At 38.6% G+C, this 18712-nt stretch overlaps 1 protein-coding gene across 3 annotated transcripts in view; it reads left to right on the top strand.

Annotated features, from left to right (window-relative positions):
- Nucleotides 1-18712, top strand: part of LOC117510099 (citron Rho-interacting kinase) — a 582117-nt gene that overhangs the window by 272499 nt on the left and 290906 nt on the right. The gene's annotated exons all lie outside the window — the stretch shown is intronic.

Genomic DNA, 18712 nt, shown 5'->3' on the forward strand with positions numbered 1-18712 from the left:
ATAAAATTGATTGATTGATTGATTGATTGTCATTTGATTGGTGCTTTGTGTGTCACATGATTATTGATTATTCATCCCATTTGTGTTGCATTGCATTTAGAGTGCAATTGTGTTCCATTTAGAGTGCAAATTTGGTTCCATGCGTCTGGTACCATTGCACTCTGCGCGCACACACACACACACACACACACACACACACACACACACACACACACACACACACACACACACACACACACACACACTGCACATGCACACAGACACACAAAACAAATCCACTGCGCTGTCTGGAGGCTGTTAGCAGGAAGTTAGAATGAAAAGCTGGACTAATTTCTGATGTGATTTTTTTTTCGCTGCACTGTGGATGTACACAGTCTTTTTCTTTTTGGAAGTACACGCGCACAAGGGTCGACCTGGTTGTGTGCGCAGGGGACAACGTCTCTACCGAGATGACGATTTTGATTGAGCTAACTGACGCTGCTAATTCTTGTAACACACACACACAAAATCCACTCCGCTGTAAGCTGCATGAAGAACTGTTCAGATGAAAAGCTGAGAAGCTGACATGATTTTGGCTGGACTGAGGAACTACACAGTCTTTTTTTAATGGAAGTCCGAAGTCAGTGCACAGCATCACTGGACTACATGTCACAATTTGGACTTGAGCAGCAGTGGAACACCAAAATGTAAGTCCCTTTTCTGTCGTTTATAAATTAATAAAATATCAAATGACAAGGATTTATTTTAGCCGTTATATAAAACAAATAATGAATGTTTTTATATAATTTCAATGGAATAAATATTTAATTCTGTGAAAGCTGGAACATACCATATGAGGCGAAGCCCAGTTGAATGGTATGTTCCAGGTTTCACCTCATGAAGTATTTGTACCATTGAACTCATAAACATTCATTACTTGTATAACAGCTGCGCTGGAACCTGGCACCAAATCCTGTGTGTAAAATGGAGTTTTGTTCAACTAGAACAGAAGAAATTACATTATTTTAAATTTACATTATTTTATATCTGGTTTTGTAAAGGTGGATATATGATCTCACCGAAACACAGAGGTAAGAATATTTATTTACTTATTGCGTGAATGGTTTTAATATTTAATAACGTATTCAAGAAGGAAAACAATATTTATTTTAAAAATAGTTGATATTTTCGTACCCTTGTGTCATTTTTCAGATTTGAAATTGTTTCTAAGCAAATAAATAAACAAAAAAAATCCGTACTTCCTCATAACTTTTAATGTCACAGATCGTAAAACAATTTTTTTCATCAGTTGATCACGACGAAAGAGCTGGCAAAAAAAAAAAAAAAAAAAACAGTTTATCACTGATAAGGCAAAAATTATGGACAATTTTAATAAACATTTTGCTCAGGTTGGCCATACAGACCTTTTATCTCAGGCCACAAACCCTGTGAAACAATCCCAATCAGCCCCTGATCGACCTGTCTTCTCTATCCATCCCATCCTGGAATCTGAAGTGCTCAATGAACTGCTGAGACTGGACACTTCCAAATCTGCCGGACTCGATTCACTAGAGCCTTTCTTTTTGAAAGTAGCAGCTCACATTTTAGCAGCCCCCATCTGTAGACTATTCAATCTTTCCTTACAGACTGGGGTTTTTCCAAAAGATTGGAAATCTGCTGCGGTCACTCCTCTATTTAAAGGGGGAGACAACAGTGACATGAACTGCTTCAGGCCAATTTCCATCTTGCCCTGTCTTTCGAAAATCTTTGAAAAAATTGTCAACTTACAGCCGATAGATTACCTGGAGTCTTACCAAATCTATAACCCATTGCAGTCTGGGTTTAGAGCCAGGCACAGCTGTCTGACTGCCTCATTGAAGGTCCTCAATGATATCATCAATGCTGTTGACAATAAGGAGTACTGTGTGGCTATGTTTGTCGACTTAGCCAAAGCTTTTGATTCTGTGGACTTAAACATCTTGATGGATAGGCTACCGGAGACAGGTTTTTCAGACAACTCCATTACATGGTTTAAAAGCTTTTACTCTGGGCGTATGCAGGCGATGAGAGTTGAAGGGCTCCTCTCAGAACCCCTACCTCTTCACAAAGGCCTGCCTCAAGGATCCATCCTAGGCCCCACCCTGTTCAGTATTTACATAAATAATATCACATATGCTGCAGGTCAGTGTCAAATGCATTTGTATGCAGATGACACTATCCTGTATGCGCATAGTCCCTGTTTCAACACTAGTCTGTCTTTGCTCCAAGACAGCTTCATTTCACTTCAACATGCCTTTTCTGAGCTTCGACTTACGTTAAATACAAGAAAAACCAAATGTATGTTCTTTAACAGAAACCTACCACTCCCTGAGAGTCCAGGTAAAATTGTATCCCTGGACGGATCAGAAATTCAGACTGTCTCGCACTATAAGTATCTAGGTGTATGGCTTGATAACTCTCTAGTTTTTGAAACCCACATCATTAATCTGCTCACCAAAGCAAAGGCGAGAATTGCCTTTTTATACCGCCACAAAAACACTTTCACTCGCCCAATAAGAGAGCTTTTGGTAAAAATTACAGTTCTCCCCATCCTTGATTGTGGAGACTTAGTTTACAGAATGGCATCAAAGACTCTGCTCCACAAACTTGATGTTGTATATCATGCTGCCATACGCTTTGTAACAGGTGCACCTTTCACCACGCACCACTGTGACTTGTACTCAATGGTGAAGTGGCCCTCTCTCCACACACGTAGACAAATCCATTGGCTATTGTGTATTTACAAATGTTTGATTGGCTTGGCTCCGTCCTATTTGAGCTCTTTATTAAACATCCACACTTCTAGTCGCGCTCTCCGCTCCAGCACTTACATCAGTCTGGTGGTCCCAAAAGTTCGCACAGTCTTTGGTCGCTCCTCTTTCCAGTTTTCTGCAGCAAGTGACTGGAATAACTTACAACAGTCTCTAAAGCTTAGTTTGTTTTTACCTCTATCTACTTTTAAAAACTCAATTTCTAACATTTTACAGAACTATTGCACATGTTTTTAATATTGTATATCTTAATTCTTAACATTTTCTGTTTTATTGTTGTTTCTGCAGTTGTTTTACCGTATGTTTTTCACTGTTGTATGTGGAGATTGTGAATCTGTTATTGTCTCCTGTTGTTGTGTTGCCTCTTGTCCAGGTTGTCATTGTAAATGAGAAAGTGTTCTCAATTGACTTACCTGGTAAAACATTGAATAAATAAATAAAAAAATCATCTTCACCCATGCCGAAATCACCTGCATTATTTATTATTTATTTATTTTTTTAAATAATCACCATTCTGTATTCTGAACTCTGCAACATTGTCACTGTTGTCAGACTGAAGGTTTTCCTCCAAAGTTTATTGTCATCTAAATAAGGCTCTAAACCATAAATGCTGTGTCCTCCGCCGTGTTTACAACTGATTTGGGTTTGAATCAGCAGGACCCGTTCTTGTGATGACGTAGCAACAATATGGCTGCAGCTGAGGGCTGAAATAGAGCGCAGGCTTCAGACAGCTGTAGTTTATCCTTCACTTATGCACTCATCATTGATTTTTATTGTTCAGGATATTTTAAAATATCAACATTTCATCACTTTTACTGATTATTTGTGCACATTTTTGGTGTCACCTACACTTTAAAGCTGCCTTCCTGACCTGTATTTGGTCAGTGTGAGTAAACAAAACTGCAAACTCTATTTTTTCACAAATTCTGTGAGCATACAAACATACAACCCAAAATTACAAAAAAAAAAAAAAAAAACTTGGGACAGTGTGAAAAATACAAACAAACAAACAAACAAAAAAGATCCTGAGATTTACATTGACTTTTATTTATCTTGCAGACAGTATGAATCCAAGGTATTTATTGATTTGTGTTGTCAGCTTCATTTAATTTGTTAATATACATCCATTCCTGCATTTCAAGCTTGTAACACATTAAAAAAAAAAAAAGATGGGATTGGGCAATTTAGGGCTGGTAATGAGGGATATTTTAAAAAGTGTTATTTCAAACAAATGATGTCAACAAGTGATTTGCTACAAAGTAGTATCCATGAAAGGCTGAGTCTTTAAGGAGCAAAGAAGGGCAAATAATGAAAAGATTATTGAAATGTTGAACAACGACACCCCTAAAAGAAAGACGGGAAGGGATTGCCATATTTCTCCATCTACAGTGTATAATATCAATAAATGATTGAAGAAATCTGAAAGAATTTCAGTGTGTAAAGGGCAAGGGTGTGAGCCTAAACATGCAACAACAATGACCTTGTACTATTGCACACCTTAATATGTGGAGAAAGTGGAACAAAATTACACTCGAAAAAGCTTTGCTTGGTGCCCTCAATGCTAAAATGTCTTGAGTGACGTGAGATGGAATGTCGACATTACAAAGTTATAAATTGTTTCGTGTCCCAACTGTGATGGAATGTGTTGCAGACCTGAAATGCAGAAATGTTTGTTAAAGTTTCAATTTATTATCATACACATTTAAAAGTACAATGTGCAATAAATACGTATGCAATGAAATGCCTTTTGCCTGGCTCTCTCAGCTCCTAAAAACAATAATAAATAGTACAAAAAAATAAATTATACCAATCCATCAAACTTAAAAGTATAACAATAAAGCTGAGAGCTAAAAAACAAACAAACAAACAAAAAAACAACTGATTAAAACATCACAAAGATAAACCATTCATAAAATAATCCACAACAACTACAAGTCTAACCGCCTGAGGGTCACAGTTGTCTCTGAGGTGAGAGGCTCGAGCTCTGATGCTCATTTCTGATGTTTATTAAATGAAATTAAGTTGACCACACAAAACATGAACTATCTTGGGTTCATAATATCTGTAATGAAGTAGAAGTCAAAGTAAATGTCAGAGTCATTATGTTTTAGTTTGTTTTATTTGCATTTTCCATATCATTCCATGTTTTTCGCTCTTAACTGCGTATTGTGTAATGGCATCTCCTCTGATTGTAGGGACATGGAGTTTGGGGTTCCTCAGGGATCCGTTTTAGGCCCCCTGCTTTTTTCCCTTTATGTAGCACATCTTGGGAATATCCTGCGGCGCTTTGGGATTTCCTTTCATTGCTATGCTGATGACACTCAATTGTACATGCCAATAACTGCTGGTAATCTCACTCACATAAAATCTTTGGAAGATTGCCTTGCATCAGTAAGAAGTTGGATGTCTAATAACTTCCTACTTTTAAATTCTGATAAGACTGAAGTTATGGTTCTTGGTCCAGCGAGGTATCGGCATAAATTTGATCAGCTAGCACTTAGCTTAGGTCCGTGTGTTATACATCATACGGATAAAGTGAGGAACCTTGGAGTAATTTTTGATCCTACATTGTCCTTTGATCTCCACATTAGAGACATTACGAGGACTGCTTTCTCCCATTTGCGAAATATAGCGAAGATTCGTCCCATCCTGTCTATGACTGATGCTGAGACTTTGATTCATGCATTTGTCTCTTCTAGATTGGACTATTGTAATGCTCTATTTTCTGGCTTACCGCAGTCCAGGATTAGGGGTCTTCAAGTGGTTCAAAATGCTGCTGCCAGACTCTTGACACAAAGCAGAAAGTATGACCACATTAAACCCGTTTTGGCATCCCTGCACTGGCTTCCTGTTCCTGCAAGATCGGATTTTAAAGTACTGTTATTAGTTTATAAAATTGTTCATGGACTTGCACCTCCCTATCTGGCTGACCTGGTAAGCCCTTATGTACCAGCTCGGGCCCTGCGTTCTCAGGGTGCAGGACTTCTGTGTGTTCCCAGGGTCAATAAAAAGTCTGCCGGTCACAGAGCTTTCTCCTACCATGCCCCAGCTCTGTGGAACGATCTCCCAGCACACATTCGGCAGTCGGATACTGTGGAGATTTTTAAGTCATGTTTAAAGACTCATTTGTTTTCTCTGTTTTATCATTAGTATTATGAAGTGTTTTTATTCTTGTATTCTTTTATGGTTGTCTTTCTTTTATGGTCATTTTTTTTTTATTGCGTTTTAAATTTTTTTATTGTTTTTGTGTGAAGCGCCTTGAGACGATTTTATCGTGATAGGCGCTATATAAATTAATACATTTGAAATTTGAAATTTTTTCCTGATTTGAGGTTGTAATATTTATTTCTGATGAACACAATAAAATTATTAAAGGATTATCATCCAGTTTATCTGACACCCAATATAAATGTACCCCGTTAAAATTAATGTTTTAATTCATAAAAATGGATCATTACAGGATCTGCACCAAATTAAATATACTGATGAAATGTGTCAGAATATGAATATCTGGTTTATTTATTAATTTATTTTTTTTAATGATCGATTTCTGAGAAAATTATCTGAATTCTGTTATATCATGCTGTCTCGTGACAGTTAAAAACTTTCCTGTATCTGCTTCCTGAATAAGATCCACTTCAAACATAAAGGGTTTCCTCCTTGGCCAAAACTCCACCCTTCAGTTTTGAAATTATTGCCCAAATCCTGCTAACAGACGAACACAATTCACTCATTGACGGCGGTAAATAGAATTACTAGCAGGTGTGTCACATGATTGATTGTACTGGCATCCAAATCTCGGTGGGTGCAAATATTCTGGAGACATCCAGATCTGCCAGATCTGCTTGATTATTCAGTGTGTTGACAGATGGAAACTCAGCCACATGGTCTGTGCAGCCAGTTTATTCAGAGTGCTGGTCCCAAGGCTGGATAATCAGGAAGGGAATTCAGCATAAAAAAGTCAACAGAACCGTGCAGTGCACAAATTGAATTTCCAGATTGGTTGAGGCTGTTGCTGTGGCCCAACAGAGTGCCATGGAAATTGGGCTACTGCTGGGCAAAAAAAGTGAAGTAGAAGAATGTGTCCAGAGACAGTGGAGAGGAGGAAAACTAGAAGGGTGAATGTAAGAGTCGGACTTTGAATGTTGGCAGTATGACTGGTAACGGGAGAGAGCTGGCTGATATGATCGAGAGAAGAAAGGGAGACATGTTGTGGATCAAGTGTAAGGGAAGTAAGGCCAGGAGCATAGAGCTGGATTCAAGTTGTTGCACGTGGTGAGTGAGGATTGGAAGAGAAGTGGTGCTGAGGTCATTTTAAAGGAATAGGAGAAGTATGTTAGGAGTGTGTTGGAGGTTAAGTGAGTGTCTGACAGGGTGATGAGTGTGAAGTTGAAAACTGAAGAGGTGATGATGAATGTCATCAGTGCATATGGCCCACAAGTACAGTGAGGCAAATAAGTATGGTCGATGTTACACGTTTTCTCACCTACAAAGACTGGAGAGGTCTGTAATTTTTTATCATAGGTACACTTCACCCGTGAGAGACAGAATAAAAAAAAAACAAAAATCAGAAAATCTAAATCAAATCAATTTTATTTATATAGCGCCAAATCAAAACAAATCAAATCAAAACAATCAAACAGTTGCCCCAAGGCGCTTTATATTGTAAGGCAAGGCCATACAATAATTACAGAAAAACCCCAACGGTCAAAACGACCCCCTGTGAGCAAGCACTTGGCGACAGTGGGAAGGAAAAACTCCCTTTTAACAGGAAGAAACCTCCAGCAGAACCAGGCTCAGGGAGGGGCAGTCTTCTGCTGGGACTGGTTGGGGCTGAGGGGAGAGCATCAGGAAAAAGACATGCTGTGGAAGAGAGCAGAGATCAGTCACTAATGATTAAATGCAGAGTGGTGCATACAGAGCAAAAAGAGAAAGAAACAGTGCATCATGGGAACCCCCCAGCAGTCTAAGTCTATAGCAGCATAACTAAGGGATGGTTCAGGGTCACCTGATCCAGCCCTAACTATAAGCTTTAGCAAAAAGGAAAGTTTTAAGCCTAATCTTAAAAGTAGAGAGGGTGTCTGTCTCCCTGATCTGAATTGGGAGCTGGTTCCACAGGAGAGGAGCCTGAAAGCTGAAGGCTCTGCCTCCCATTCTACTCTTACAAACCCTAGGAACTACAAGTAAGCCTGCAGTCTGAGAGCGAAGTGCTCTATTGGGGTAATATGGTACTATGAGGTCCCTAAGATAAGATGGGACCTGATTATTCAAAACCTTATAAGTAAGAAGAAGAATTTTAAATTCTATTCTAGAATTAACAGGAAGCCAATGAAGAGAGGCCAATATGGGTGAGATATGCTCTCTCCTTCTAGTCCCCGTCAGTACTCTAGCTGCAGCATTTTGAATTAACTGAAGGCTTTTTAGGGAACTTTTAGGACAACCTAATAATAATGAATTACAATAGTCCAGCCTAGAGGAAATAAATGCATGAATTAGTTTTTCAGCATCACTCTGAGACAAGACCTTTCTGATTTTACAGATATTGCGCAAATGCAAAAAAGCAGTCCTACATATTTGCTTAATATGTGCATTGAATGACATATCCTGATCAAAAATGACTCCAAGATTTCTCACAGTAATCACATTTTATGATTTTCACATTGTAAAAATCACATTGTATGATTTTTAAATAATGAATTTGCAGTATATTGTGTGAAATAAGTATTTGATAACCTACCAACCAGCAAGAATTTTGGTTCTCACAGGCCTGTTAATTTTTCTTTAAGAAGTCCTCCTATTCTGCACTCTTTACCTGTATTAATTGCACCTGTTTGAACTCATTACCTGTATAAAAGACACCTGTCTACACACTCAATCCATCACACTCCAACCTATAGCCACGACCAAAGAGTTGTGTAAGGACGAAATTGTGGAGTTTGAGTACAAGTAAACATTGGTCAAAATGTTTACAGTGTAGTTATCATGTTACAGGGTAACATATGTCACAAGTCATAGAATCCAATGGACGTCAACTTTGTTTTGTCCTTTACTTTGCAGACCAAGCATTCAACACAGTCAAAACTATTCCATTTATTAATCCTATTACCATTTTTACTGTTTTTACCCAATAACATTCAGTCATAGATAGTTCAAACTAAACCTAAGACTTTAATAAAATCTTGAAAAGGGAGAGCATTTTGGAGGAGGTGAGAAGAAGTGTACTGGTTCTGAGTTTTACGAACAAGGGTGATGTGCAGAGCTGCAGTAACTACAGAGGCATAAAGCTGATCAGCCACAGCATGCAGTTATGGGTGGTAAACATACCACTGTTCCAGCTTTTTGAAACATGTTGCAGGCATCCATATCAAAATGAGCAAATATTTGTACAAAAATAATAAAGTTATCAGTTGTGGTGTGTTCAATTGAATGTAGGTTGAAGAGGATTTGCAAATCATTGTATTCTGTTTTTATTTACATTTTACACAATGTCCCAACTTCTTTGGAATTGGGGTTGTAATAGGAATGGCAGATTCATTCAAGGTGGAAGTGAAATTACGAGGTCTATTAGAAAAGTATCCGATCTTATTTTTTTTTTTTTTTCAAATCAAATCAACTTTATTTATATAGCTCCAAATCACAACAAACAGTTGCCCCAAGGCGCTTTATATTGTAAGGCAAAAGCCATACAATAATTACGGAAAAACCCCGACGGTCAAAACGACCACCTGTGAGCAAGCACTTGGCGACAGTGGGAAGGAAAAACTCCCATTTAACAGGAAGAAACCTCCAGCAGAACCAGGCTCAGGGAGGGGCAGTCTTCTGCTGGGACTGCTTGGGGCTGAGGGAGAGAACCAGGAAAAAAACATGCTGTGGAGGGGAGCAGAGATCAATCACTAATGATTAAATGCAGAGTGGTGCATACAGAGCAAAAAGAGAAAGAAACACTCAGTGCATCATGGGAACCTCCCAGCAGTCTAAGCGTCCAGTTTGGAATGTGCCATTCATTTCCAAACTGGACGCTGTGTTTTATCCGGGACGTCATCTGGACTAGCACAGGAATTGTGAAAAGACGTGGACATCAGCACTTTTTTGGCAAATTGAGACAGATGTGCGTCTGCCGCGACGCGCAAAGCAACGCCGTGATGAAGCGTCACAGAACATGTTCTGGCATGTCCAGGCTCATCCACAATTTCTTGGATAATCACTCGACTGAAAAACCACCGACAGCTGTCTGAACGGCATCTCAAAGCCGTCCTGTGAGACCAAAACGGAGGTGGTTTTGTGTCGGTCCAGCAGTGAATCCATCATGACGCGCGAAGCCTCCGCTCTTTTCCATGACAAAATCTCTTGTTAAAAGTGAAATCTGCAGGAAAATGTTTGCTGTCCAGCTCTTGTGATAACCAGAGAAATTGCACACGATGGTCACGGATCCACAGAGCGATCCGTTTAGAAATGAAATGGTCGTTCAGCCTGTCGATGGCAGCTGGAGCGCGGCGCGCCCCACAGCTGCTGTGGGCCGTCCTTAAAGCGACAGTAACATCCCTTAATGTCTTTGAAGCCCATAAAATTTTCACCAAAACCACCTGAATTTCTCGAATGGTGTCCACATGGATGTGTCTCACAGTTTCTGAAAAAAAATTTGATCAAGCAAAGCAGCAGTCTCTCAGCCATTTCCCTGACAATGAAAATCCGCCGAGGGGGGTGGACCACTCCTCACTCAAAGCCTGCTCACAGGCGAATGACGCAACCGACAGGCATGAAAAAAATCACGCATGCGCACGAAGGTTCAAGGTTGGCTCACGCAAGCACACGTGATTCAAATCTATATGGTTTTGAAAAAAAAAAAAAAACAAGGTCGGATACTTTTCTAATAGACCTCGTACATCAAGGTTCAGCTATGAGTCCTTTCTTGTTTGCAGTGATGTTGAACAGGATGATGGACAAGATCAGACAGGGCTTTCCATGGACTATGATGGTTGCAGAAGACATTGTGATCTGTAGCAAGAGCAGAGAGCAGGTTGAGATGAGTCTCAAAAGATGGAGATAAGCCATATTATATTATATTTATATTTAAGCCAAGTTAAATATAATGTAAATCTCACAAAGAATTTTTTTTGTCTTACATTTCATGCTATTGCATGTTATGCATAGGTCATAAATATTTAAAAGGTTAAAACAGATTTTATTTAATGGCTGAGTGGATCCTTGTCAGTAATTGGTGCTTTTCTATGTCACGTGACATGAATTATTCGTTCCATTTACTGTGCAGTTTGGTTCCATGCGTTTTGTACCATTGTACGCTGCGAACCCACACACACTAGTGCAGACGGTGCTTAGCTAAACATGGTAGAGTTTGTTTTGCTGACAGACGACAATTTGAATGAGCTAATTGATGGAATTATTCTAACACACACACACACACACACACACACAACAAATCCACGATGCCGTAAGCTGTCTGGAGGCATGACAAGCTGTTAGGATGAAGAGGCTGGACAAATTTCTGTGTTTTTTTCGCTGGAGTGAGGAAGTACGGAAATCTTTTTTTTTTTTGGAAGTTCATGAAGTCAGTGCACAGCATCACGGACTACATCATCAGAATTATTTTTGGACTCCTATTTAAAGTTTGTGTTGGATGAGATAAAAAGCTTTTCAACCTCCCATCCCTGGTTCTCAAGTGGCTCTACTCTTTTTTTTTAAAGCCTTTTTTATTTAGGTGTACCTTAGTAAACACTAGTGGAGTTCCACCTTAGATTTGGAATGTATAATAGAAGATATACCTTACTGAATTTTCATATCAATATGATATATTGATATGAAAAAGAAAACAAAATCCAAATCAAAACGTTGTCTGCATTTGTGGTGACTTAAATATTGATCTGCTTAATCCAAACAGGCATAAAATAACAGATGAATTTATCAATACAATGTACAGCATGAGTTTATATCCAAAAATCACTAGGCCAAGCAGAATTACATCCCACTGTGCCACCTTAATCGATAATATATTCACCAATGATATTGAAAATAATAAAGTGAGTGGATTATTAATCAATGACATCAGTGACCACTTACCAGTTTTCATTGTTTATAATAGAAACCACTGGAGGAATCAGTCAGAGGAAAAACTAAAATACAGGCAAGAGCGGACAGAGGAAAAGATAAATACACTGAAGTATGATTTACGGGTGCAAAACTGGGAAGAGGTATATAGTGAAGGTGATGTTGATAGAGCATATGGAGCTTTTTTAAAAATATTTATATCACTATATGAAAAAAATTAGCAGCCGGTCTACTCTGTGTCAGCCTGATCCCGTCAGATCTCAGAAGCTAAGCAGAGCAGGATCTGGTTAGTACTTGGATGGGAGACCTCTTTGGAATACCAGCGGCTGTGTGTGTTTCTCCAGGTAAAACTGGAGTTGCGCAGGAAGGGCAACCGGCGTAAAACTTGTGCCAATTACCAATGCGGATCTGGTTGTATCCACTGTGGCGACCCCGAACAAAAACCGGGAGCAGCCGAATGAACAACTATATGAAAAAAATTGTCCAATAAAACAATATGGTAGAAAACAAAAATTCAAAGATCGACCATGGTTGACAAAAGGATTACAAAATGCATGTAAAAAGAAAAAATTCTCTATATAAAGACTTCATAAAACTAAGTACTAAGAAGGCAGAAAATAGATATAAGAAATATAAAAATAAGTTAACTAATATTATAAGGGTATGTAGGAAGGAATACTATAGTAAGATATTATATAATAAAAGAAATATAAAAATAAGTTAACTAATATTATAAGGGTATGTGGGAAGGAATACTATAGTAAGATATTATATAATAACAAAAACAATATCAAAGGAATATGGGATATATTAAATAGCATTATTAAAAATGGTACCAAATAACAGAGCTATCCTCAATATTTCATTGATAACAATATTAGAAAGGAAAATATGGATGAGGTGGTTAATGGCTTTAATAATTTTTTTTTGTAAATGTTGGACCTAACGTGGCAGAAAAGATTCCTGTTTCATTGTTATCTGAGGACTGGAATGATAATCTTATAGAGAGGAATCCCTGTTCAATGTTCCTCACAGCAGTGGAAGAAAAATAAATAATAGATACGAGTATTGTCAAAAATTGCAAATACAAAACATCTACTGATTTAGATGAAATTGACATGATGGTTGTAAAACAGGTAAATGAAGGGATTTCAGAACCGTTAACATATATTTGTAATTTGTCATTTCAAACCAGTAAATTTCCCAATGAAATGAAAATAGCCAAAGTTGTACCGCTGTATAAGCTTGGGGATAGACACCACTTAACAAATTCCAGGCCTGTTTCTTTGCTTCCACAATTTTCCAAAATATTAGGAAAAAATATTCAACAATAGATTAGATAAATTCACAAACAAACATAAATTACTTATTGACAGTCAATATGGATTTAGAGCAAAAAGTTCAACATCACTGGCATTAATAGAATCAGTTGAGGAGATCACAAATGCCATAGATCATAAATTACATTCAGTTGGAATATTCATAGACCTTAAAAAAGCTTTCGATACAATCAATCATGATATATTAATCAATAAACTTGAACGTATGGGATCAGGGGATTAGTGTTGCACTGGGTGAGAAGTTGAGTAACAGAAAACAATTTATGAAGTTGGGGGAATATATGTCATCATGCTTGGACATTGCTTGTGGTGTCCCACACGGGTCAGTATTGGGTCCGAAACTCTTTTTACTTTATATAAATGATATTTTTAATGTGTCCAAGATATTAAAATTAGTGTTATTTGCAGATGACACAAGTATTTTATGTTCTGGGGGATTTGCAGAAACTACTAAGGAACATCACTACAGAAATGGGAAAGCTGAAAATGTGGTTTGACAGAAACAAATTATCATTAAACTTAAGTAAAACAAAATATATGTTATTTGGCAATTGTAATAAAGACAAACAAGTACAGTTACAAGTACAGGGAGTGGATATTGAAAGTGTATATGAAACTAAGTTTCCTGGGGTGATAATTGATGATAAAATAAACTGAAAATCTCATATAAAACATATACAGAGCAAACTGTCAAGAAGCATTTCAGTTCTGAACAAAGTTGAATACATTCTGGACCACAACTCACTCCGCATTCTCTATTGCTCACTGATCTTACCATATTTACACTATTGTGCAGAGGTCTGGGGCAATAATCATAAATGTACAACACAACCATTATTCATACTGCAGAAAAGAGCTATAAGAATAATTCATAATACTGGTTATAGAGACCACACAAATTCACTATTCTTAAAATCAAAATTTTAAAATTTCCTGATCTGGTTCATTTTCAAACAGTACAAATTGTGTATAAAGCAATAAACAATTTACTTCCTGGAAATATTAAAAACATGTTCTTTAATAGAGTAGGGGATTATAATCTGAGGGGGGAGTTTAACTTAAAACATCAAAGGGCACGTACAACATTAAAAGGTTTTTGTATTTCTCTTTGCGGAGTGAGGATGTGGAACAGATTGAGGGTGGAGCTCAAGCAATGTCCAAGCATGAACCAGTTTAAGCAGCGGTATAGTCGCATGGTTTTTTTCTAGGTATAAGGAGGAGGAAGGATGTTGAGGGTTAGGGTGTTTTGTTGATCATTGTTTAGTTGTGTGCACTTTGTTTTTCCAGCTTGTAAATACACTCAACAAAAATATAAATGCAACACTTTTGGTTTTGCTCCCATTTTGTATGAGATGAACTCAAAGATCTAAAACTTTTTCCACATACACAATATCACCATTTCCCTCAAATATTGTTCACAAACCAGTCTAAATCTGTGATAGTGAGCACTTCTCCTTTGCTGAGATAATCCATCCCACCTCACAGGTGTGCCATATCAAGATGCTGATTAGACACCATGATTAGTGCACAGGTGTGCCTTAGACTGCCTACAATAAAAGGCCACTCTGAAAGGTGCAGTTTTGTTTTACTAGGGGGGGGGATACCAGTCAGTATCTGGTGTGACCACCATTTGCCTCATGCAGTGCAACACATCTCCTTCACATAGAGTTGATCAGGTTGTCAATTGTGGCCTGTGGAATGTTGGTCCACACGTGGTCTGCGGTTGTGAGGCTGGTTGGATGTACTGTCAAATTCTCTGAAACGCCTTTGGAGACGGCTTATGGTAGAGAAATGAACATTCAATACATGAGCAACAGCTCTGGTTGACATTCCTGCTGTCAGCATGCCAATTGCACGCTCCCTCAAATCTTGCTACATCTGTGGCATTGTGCTGTGTGATAAAACTGCACCTTTCAGAGTGGCCTTTTATTGTGGGCAGTCTAAGGCACACCTGTGCACTAATCATGGTGTTTAATCAGCATCTTGGTATGGCACACCTGTGAGGTGGGATGGATTATCTCAGCAAAGGAGAAATGCTCACTATCACAGATTTAGACTGGTTTGTGAACAATATTTGAGGGAATGGTGATATTGTGTATGTGGAAAAAGTTTTAGATCTTTGAGTTCATCTCATACAAAATGGGAGCAAAACCAAAAGTGTTGCATTTATATTTTTGTTGAGTATACGTAGTATAAAATCACACGCATTGCATATGTATGTAGGTATGTGTATATATGTATGAATCTATGTATGTAGATAAAGATATGGTGTTCATTAGATATGTTTATGATGACGGGACTTGAGTTTGTGTTGTGTTAAATGTGTTTGTAGCATGGCCCAAGCAGAGGGTCACCCCTTAGAGTCTGGTCTGCTTGAGGTTTCTTCCTCAATACATCAGAGGGAGTTTTTCCTTACCACTGTCACCTGTGTGCTTGCTCTGGGGGATGGTAATGAGTATATATGTATGTATATAAGGGGTGGGCGTTTATAAGCTTTGCTTCTGCTCACCCCCTTTTGGTCACACATGTCACTGTGGAATTGTCTTGTGTATCAGGCTTTTTTTTTGTTATTGTTGAGTCTGTGTGCCAAATAAATTAATTCATTCATATACGATATGACTATGATTTGACACAAAGTGCTAGCAACAGTGAAAATTAAACATTCTTAAACAAAACAGTAATAATACCACACTCATTAGGATACTGTGTCCTCCAAAAGTATTGGAACACTTGTTATTTCACACATTTTAATTTGTTTATGCCATTTTAAATACAAGAAAAACAAAAAGTAAAGAATAAAAAATTCTAAAATTATCTTCCTCAAACTCAAACTGAAAGCAAATCTCTAAAACTTGATAAAACCTGTAAATAATAATCACTTTTATTGCCAGTTTTCTTTAGACAAGTCAGGGGATGGAAAGATAAGTGATAAGAATGATAAATTATACGAATGGTGACAAAGGTCAGTTTCAGTTTGTACAGGGGTCAAAAGGTATAGCTGCTCCATTAATTTTGCTGCAGCTGTATTTGTGCTGAATTTGACACTTGCATCACCATTTGAAGGATTGTTTGAGTTATCTGCTGCACTAATAAGCCAACTGAGCATGAACCAGCTGCTGTCTGTTAGTCTAAATGTGAATATAAGTCAACCCATATAAGTCAACCCAAATAATACTCACCAATATAAGTTTGGTGTGATTAGAAGTCCATAGTTCAGACGACGTGCTCAGTTCAAATCTGAATCATGTCCAGGGATGTCTCCTGCCAAAATTTTCCAGAAGCCCCTCAAGGCTCCCAGACCCCCTTCCAACAATACTTCCCCTAACACACACACACACACACACACACACACACACACACACACACACACACACACACACACACACACACACACCACACACACACACACACACACACACACACACACACAGATCCTGGCTGCAGGCCTGAGATTCTAATTGGTATTGAATGAAGTAAAAGCTGTCCCCTTAAAATGTGTTTATCATAAAGTATTTAAATAATGAGTAGGTTAAAGTCTTTTCTATAATATGATGCTGCATTAGAAAAGAGCAGCAATGGTTAGTCTGTGACAGACTGGCATCCTGCCCGGGGTGTACCCCACCTCACACCCTGTGACTGCTGGGATAGGCTCCAGCCCCCTGCCACTCTTGGTTGGAGTAAAATGCTTAAAGATGAGTAAGTGAGCAATAGTTAGTGAGTGAAATATCATCTTGTTCAGCAGGAGAACAATTTGCTGTTTTCTTTGCTGCCTCCATAGTGTTTTACCTTAAATCCAAGGATGTGATTACAAAAGGGTTTCTACAAAAGGGTAGATGGTGAACAGCTTGTGATTTGGCTGTGAAACAAAATTTCAGTCAGAAGATTTTTTTTTTACTTTAATCTATCTATCTATCTATCTATCTATCTATCTATCTATCTATCTATCTATCTATCTATCTATCTATCTATCTATCTATCTATCTATCTATCTATCTATCTATCTATCTATCTATCTATCTATCTATCTATCTATCTATCTATCTATCTATCTATCTATCTATCTATCTATCTATCTATCTATCTATCTATCTATCTATCTATCTATCTATCTATCTATCTATCTATCTATCTATCTACCACATATACGTATGCACACACACACACCATCAGGAACTCAGTGGGACTGTGGAACATGTCACTGGAGACCAGTTTCAAGGCAATCACTCAAGTCATCATCAAGTGCAGAATATATCAAGGTGATAAAGTGTCCCTGCTGCCGTTATGCATATGCCTCAACCCCTTAAGCCAACTCATCACAATGAGCCGATACAGATATTGATTCAGGAGTGGAGTAACCATCAGTCTCACTGACTCACTGATAAGTGTGGCTAAAATGTGGCAAAGAGAGGGAAGGTGACTCAGACTGAGGGGCTGCAGTTGCCAGAAGGCAGGATAGCGGACGTATAGGACAGCTACAAGTACCTGGGATTTCCACAGGATCCATCATGAAGATGCAAGACGATCAGTCACAATCAAATACCTCCAGAGGTAAGACAGGTGCTGACAAGCCAGCTCAGTGGGAGGAATAAGATCTGAGCTATCAATACATACACCCTACCAGTCATCAGATGCCCAGCTGGAACAATAAGTTGGCTACAGGTGGAGATAGATGCCACTGATCTCAAGACACGAAAACTCACAGCGCACAGAGGTTTCCACCCAAAGTCCAGTAGAGACCCCGAGGTTCTATGAGCAATGGAAAGAGGGAGGATGAAGAATAATGACTGTCAGAGCCACAATCCAGGGTGATATGAGGGGCATCCATGAATACGACAGAAAGATGGACCCCTGAGTTCAGCTGCTACAAGAATGCCTCAGACAGGTGAAGACACACGGCGATAAGGAACATGAGGAGAAATCATGGAAGACCAAGGCCCTCTATGGGATGTACCATCAACAGATAGAGGAACATGGTTGAGAATGACAGAGCAACTGTCCTGTGGGATTTCAAGTTCCAGACAGGCAAGCAGCTTCTGACCAGCCAACCAGTCATAGTGGTGGTTGACAAGAGAAAGAAGACCACAGTTGTGATTAATGTGGCAATCCCAGCAGACAGCAACATCAGAAAGAAGACGCACAAGAAGACTGAGAAGTAGCATCAAGCTCAGGTCCTCTACCAGAGGCACACACTTGAAGAACACATAAATAAATATATACAGTATATATATGTGTATGTGTGTAATCATCTACTGTGTTCTGGGACTGCAGGGTGCCAGCAGTTGTGCTCCGTTGTGCAGCATTAAATGTGCCTGATCTGCAGAGGTGACTTCAATTCAATTCAATTTGTTTTTTATATAGCGCCAAATCACAACAAACAGTTGCCCCAAGGCGCTTTATATTGTAAGGCAAGGCCATACAATAATTATGTAAAACCCCAATGGTCAAAACGACCCCCTGTGAGCAAGCACTTGGCTACAGTGGGAAGGAAAAACTCCCTTTTAACAGGAAGAAACCTCCAGC

This window comes from Thalassophryne amazonica, chromosome 5, assembly GCF_902500255.1.
Source record: "Thalassophryne amazonica chromosome 5, fThaAma1.1, whole genome shotgun sequence".
NCBI lineage: Eukaryota > Metazoa > Chordata > Actinopteri > Batrachoidiformes > Batrachoididae > Thalassophryne > Thalassophryne amazonica.